The following is a 6,153-nucleotide window of genomic DNA, read 5'->3' as shown; positions in this document are numbered from 1 at the left end:
GAATTCTCCCTCTGTGTCCCCGAACAGGTGACGACGGACTGTGGCGACTAGGGGATTTTCACAGTAATTCATTGCAGTGTTAATGTAAGCCTACTCCTGACAATAAAGATTATAAAAACAACTCTGACCATTTATCGTGTATTCAATTGTCTTGTTTGCCCTCCCTGAGTGTGTTACCTCACACTTAGTGGGTAGCCAGCTTTGACAAAGGGTCATCTGAACTCGAAACGTTCGCTCTTTTCTCTCCCTACAGATGCTGCCAGACCTGCTGGGATTTTCCAGCATTTTCTCTTTACCTCACACTTATCTCTAGATTGAATCCCATTTGTTGATATACCACCCACTTGACCAGTCCATTGCTATCTTCCTGTAGTCCATGGCTTTCTTTCTGACTATCAAAAACATTGCTAATTTTTGTAACATCTGCAAACGTCTCAATTATGCCCCTCTATTTAAGTCTAAATACCACAAGGAGCAAGGGACCCAGTACTGAGACCCGATGAACTCCAAAAATCCAGTCACAAAACACCCATCCACAGGGTTACCAACTCTGATTGGATGGATTCCTGGAGGTTTGACCTCACGACCTTCTGTGACCATTTGCCCCGCCCCAAACTATTAGTCTTGACCCAGTTGAACACCCTCTTTACCCCCCATCCTCACTATCTTTCTAACAATGAGCAAAACTGAAGAAAGATTTTTTTCTCAAATGTAATATTTATTCGGGTTGGTCATAGCGGTGTCCAGATAATCCATTTTTTAAATTTAAAATTAAAAAAAAAAAATTTGGAGTACCCAATTCATTTTTTCCAATTAAGGGGTAATTTAGCGTGACCAATCCACCTCGCCTGCACATCTTTGGGATGTGGGAGTGAGACCCACGCAAACACGGGGAGAATGAGCAAACTCCACACGGACAGTGACCCAGAGCCGGGATCGAGTGCTAACCACTGCGCCGCGTGTCGCCCTGCCATTGGTAATTCCTGGCGACTCAGGAACAATCCTGGATGTTGATAACCTTACCCATCGACCGCCATCCTTTGATTCACGTGGCTGATCCAATTTGGATCCAATTTGTCACTTTTCCCTGGAACCCATGAGTTTTTAATTCACTGAGAACTCTGTCTGATGGAAACTTGATTGTCTCGCTAAAATCCATGTGGAGTCATCAACTCTCCATGTTCCCAATTCCAGTTCTCACATCTAGTGTTGCACTCAGGCAAACTTCTGTCTGTTTCCATTGCTAGCTGAGCCTGGAACAGGTCGCTGGTCTCTCGCCAGAGGCATATAGCTTGAGGGACACCACTCCACATCAAGCTTGGCTGACCAGGAGCCTCTCCCGCTCTTACCGCCAGCCTTTTGGAAGGATTTCCAGGTTGACACTCAACCTGGTTGGCCGCGTTATGAACGCACCTTCTGTGGCCATCATTCTAGGGGCGGGACTCGAACCTGGGGCATCTGGCTCAGAGGCAGGGATGCTACCCACAGCAGCCACAATACCTCCTACCCTCCTTGTTACTTCCTCAAAAAATTCAACCAAGTTAGCCGGACTTGACCTTCCCTTTGACAAATCAGTACTGATGTATCTTGGTCAATCTCTGAATGACGATTTATGCTGGCCCTCAGATTTTTTCCCCCAATAATTTGCCCACCATTGAGATTAATCTGACAGCTCTGTAATTACTCGGTCTACCTCGTTCAACTGTATTAAATAACGATACAACATCAGCCATCCTTGAATCCTCGGTCAACACACCTGTAGCCACAGAGGATTGGAAAATGATGGTCAGAGACTCCACCATTTCTTTCCTTGCCATAAATCCCATCCATGCCAGGTGCCCCAGTTGTCCAGGGTTTTGGTGAGAGCACATCTGGAACACTGTGTGCAGTTTTGGTCTCCATATTTAAGAAAGGATATACCTGCACTGGAGACGGTACCACCAAGATTCACTAGATTGATCCCTGGGGTGAGGGGATTGTCGGGTGATGAGACGGTGAGTAAATTGGGATTGTATTCTCTGGAGTCTGGAAGAATGAGAGGTGATCTCATTGAAACCTTCCAGATTCTGAAGGGGTCTGACAGGGTGGTCGCTGGGAGATTGTTTTCGTGGATCGGGGAATCTGAAACACGGGAGTCACAGTCTCAGGATAAGAGCCCGTTCAGGACTGAGGTCAGGAGAAATTCCTTCAAAGGATTTGGGAATCTTTGGAATTCTTTGCCAAATGGTTGTGGACGCTCCATTGTTGAACACATTTAACACTGGAATAGAGAGATTTGTAGTCTCTCAGAGAATATGGGATATTGGAAGCGGGCGGGAAAATGGAGTTGATTCCCAAGATCAGGCTCGGCCTACCCTGCTCCTAGATCTTTTTTGTGAAATGTATTTTATTCCAAACATGTGTAAAAACAGTCACATGTACAACAACACACTCCACAACCTCACAGTCCACAGTTTGTACAATTTTTCCTCTTTTTACCCCCTCCCCGCCACCTCCCCATCCCCCGCAACGAACAGTTCCTCAAACGTTGTCATGAACAGCTCCCCACCATGTCTCAAAGCCCTCCTCCAACCCCCTCAACTCAAATGTGATATTTTTCAACCGGAAAAGTCATACAGGTCTCCCAGTCAGGCTGCGTATCCGGCAGCGTATCCAATTCAGCAAGAACCTTCGCCGGGCAATTAGAGAGGCGTAGGCCACGACATTGGCCCCCCTCCCTCCAGCAGCTTTGGCATTTCCGATATCCCAAAGATCACCACCATTGGATCCGGCCTGACCTCCATCCCCACACTCTTAGACAGCGTCCCAAACACCGCTTCCCAGTATCTCTCCAGCTCCTCTCAATCCCAGAACATGTGTGCATGATTGACCGGCCTCGCCCACACTTCTCGCACTCATTGGCCACCCGCTGGAAGAACCCACTCATCCTTGCCCGGGCCATATGTACCCTGTGCACCACCTTGAACCGAATCAAGCCCATCCCCGCGCAGGAGGAGGTTGAATTCACACCACAGACCCCAGCCTATTTCTCCCGACCAAACTCATCCTCCCATTTACTCTATCCCCAACCACCCATATATGTTCCCAATCCTATCCTCTCCGAACTGATCCGGGAGCAGCTGTTGCTCCAATAAGGTATACTCCGGCAACCTGGAAAACACCTCCACTCCTTTCCTGCTAAGTTGCTCACCTGCACATATCTCAATTCACTCCCTCCTCGGCAACTCAAACCTCCCCTGCAACTCCACCAGACCTGAGTACTGCCCTTCCAGACACAGGTCCCTCACCCTCCCCAGCCCCGGCTCCCTCACCATCCCGTACATCTCATCCATCTCCCTGGCTTAAACCTGTGGTTCCCGCACAGCGGTGTCAACACCGACATCAACTCCAACTTTAAGTGTCTCCTCAGCTGATTCCACACCCTGACCGTTGACTGTATCACTGGGCTCCCCGTGTACCTCCCCGGAGTTAGCTCCTGCTCCTAGTTCTTATGTTCTTGTGCAATTGATGTTCTTAGGTTCTTGACAGTCCCTCTCTCACTCTGATGTGGAGATGCCGGCGTTGGACTGGGGTGAGCACAGTACGAAGTCTTACAACACCAGGTTAAAGTCCAACAGGTTTGTTTCGATGTCACTAGCTTTCGGAGCGCTGCTCCTTCCTCACCTGATGAAGGAGCAGTGCTCCGCAAGCTAGTGATTCGAAACGAACCTGGTGGACTTTAACCTGTTGTTGTAAGACTTATACTGCTCTCTCACTCTGTTCATCCCCATCCAATAGTTCATACTCATTTCCTTAACTTTAACATCTGCTTCATTCTTCCCCTTTTGTGGAAACACACCCACGTTTTGCAACTCCACAGCTCGCTCGATCCAGTGTACCCCTCAACATGAATAATTCCAGGTTCCAGGAGTTAATGACATCACAGAACAATTTAAACACCAGTTTGCCATTGGGATCAGAGTCTCGGTTTCAGCCAAGTAGACACAAGCTAAAAACAAGACTCCCCCGCCCCCCCCCCCCATCACTCCCCTCCTTCAAAGTTTGGACATCTTCATTAAGACTGGCTCACACCACTGAGATAGCAGTCGGAAAGGGGAGTTCAAAGGTATCCTCAGGGGCAATTACTGAATAAAAAGCGTGTCTGCATCATGAAGCGGGAGTTGCTCAAGACTTCTGGGTGGATGTGGAAATGTGACAGGGGTGTTCATGAATCATCAGCTATTCAGAGAGTGATTAATGTATTGAGATGTATAGTTCGGAAAATTAAATAGAAAAATTGAATGCTGAGTGGGTAACACTCTTTCTCTAAATCAGACGTTTTTTGGGTTCAAGACCTCCTCTCAAACACCACAGCACATAACACAGGCTAACACTTCCACTGCAGCACTTTTTAAAAAACAGATTTAGAGTACCAAATTAATTTTTTAAATAACGGTCAGTAGAAAACATAGTCACCCCACATGTTGGCCTAAACATGTGCGCAAGAATTGTTAAAGAGAGATCGTACACTGTGACCTTTCTCCACTCCGGAATGCCTGGGACTAAGTCATTTCTGGATTTTGGAATTTTCTGGATTACCGAATGACGTTTGAATTCCGATCCAGAAATGTGTGTACCGGAAAACTCTGCCGGCGTAAATAATTACCTGGAACATAAAACAGTGGTAAAACATTATAAAGCACTGTTCTCCACGAGAGTATAGAAGAGGAATAGGTGATTTGAGCGAAAACGTTAAGAAACTGAGATGTATGTGGGAGAGGCTGTTTTCGCTTGTCAGAGAATTGAGAATTAGGAGCCACTGTTTAAAAATAACGAATCGCCCATTAAAGACGGAGGGCGGAATTCTCCGCACCTTCAGGGGCTAGACCGGCGCCGGAATGTTTGGCACAGCGCCAGCCGGCGTGGGAGGGCTTGGCGCCAAACCAACCGGCACCAAATAGCCTCCGCCAGCCAGCGCGAGTTGGCGCATGCGCGGGAGCGCCAGCGTGTACTGGCGTCATCCCAGCGCATGCGCAGGGGGGTTCTCCTCCGCACCGGCCATGGCGGAGGTTGACAGAGGCCGGTGCGGATGGAAAGAGTGCCCCCACGGCACAGGCTCGCCCGCGGAATGGTGGGCCCCGACCGTGGGCCAGGCCACCGTGGGGGCACCCCCCCGGGGGCCAGATCCCCCCCGCGTCCCCCCGAGGACTCTGCAGGCCGCCCGCGGAGCCAGGTCCCGCCGGTAAGGACCTGTTGTGATTTATGCCGGCGGGAGCCGCCGAAAACGGGTGGCCGCTCGGCCCATCGCGGGCCGGAGAATCGCCGGGGGGGGGGGGGCACTGCCAACCGCCGCCGACCAGCGTGGCACGATTCCTGCCCCTGCCAAAACCCCGGCGCCGGAGAATTCGGCAGCCGGCGGGGGTGGGATTCACGCCGCCCTCCCGGCGATTCTCCGACCCGGCGGGGTGTCGGACATTCCCGCCCGGAGATGAGGAGAAATATTTTTCTCTTTGTGGGCCATGAGTCTTTGGAACCCTCTCCCAAAAGGCGATGGAAGCAGAATAGTAGAATGTTTTTAAGGTTCACGGTGGCGGTGATTGGACCGGCCTGTTGCTGAGGGAAATGGGGGAGACGGTCTCAGGCGCAGGACCACTAAAGGCAGCAAAATGAGTCTCGTTATCCTCGTACGTGAGCCATCGCCCAATATCCTCGTCCCTCTGCGTTTTGTATTGGGATGTTATCTTGATAGAAGAAATGATAGTAAACTTACTGCATTCAGAAACAAAAGTTTATTGTATAAATGAGAATTGAAACCAGGTGAAGAAACTACGTGGAAGTGAAGAGTTGAAAGCCATGCTGAGCAAACAAGGAACTGTTTTGCATTTACAAAAAAGTCCAGTGTCAGTTTTCGTTTTGACTCGTCTTCAATTAGGGATCCAGTGAAAGTTTATTTGAATTATGCTGTTTTGTTCGATTGAAATTTGATCTTTCACAAAATTGGTTTATCTTCATGCAACAGATAATTGGTTTGAAGTCCTAAAATTTGCCAAGATTTCCTTCTTAGTGTAATTGGAATATAAAATTTAAAAAGGCATGGCAAATAGTTCATTGTAATTGTTTCATTAATTTGATGTACGCAAGTTGTATGTCAGACTCAATAAACCTTACGTTGTA

General features: G+C 48.7%; 1 pseudogene; it reads left to right on the top strand.

Annotated features, from left to right (window-relative positions):
- The first annotated feature begins 5,645 nt into the window (after positions 1-5,645).
- Positions 5,646-5,916, top strand: LOC140385975 (NADH dehydrogenase [ubiquinone] 1 beta subcomplex subunit 1 pseudogene; annotated as a pseudogene).
- The last annotated feature ends 237 nt before the right edge of the window (positions 5,917-6,153 follow it).

Source organism: Scyliorhinus torazame, chromosome 11 (assembly GCF_047496885.1).
Source record: "Scyliorhinus torazame isolate Kashiwa2021f chromosome 11, sScyTor2.1, whole genome shotgun sequence".
In the NCBI taxonomy this organism is placed as follows: domain Eukaryota; kingdom Metazoa; phylum Chordata; class Chondrichthyes; order Carcharhiniformes; family Scyliorhinidae; genus Scyliorhinus; species Scyliorhinus torazame.
Note: the sequence above shows the minus strand (reverse complement) of the source record. Positions and strands in the feature narration are given on the sequence as shown.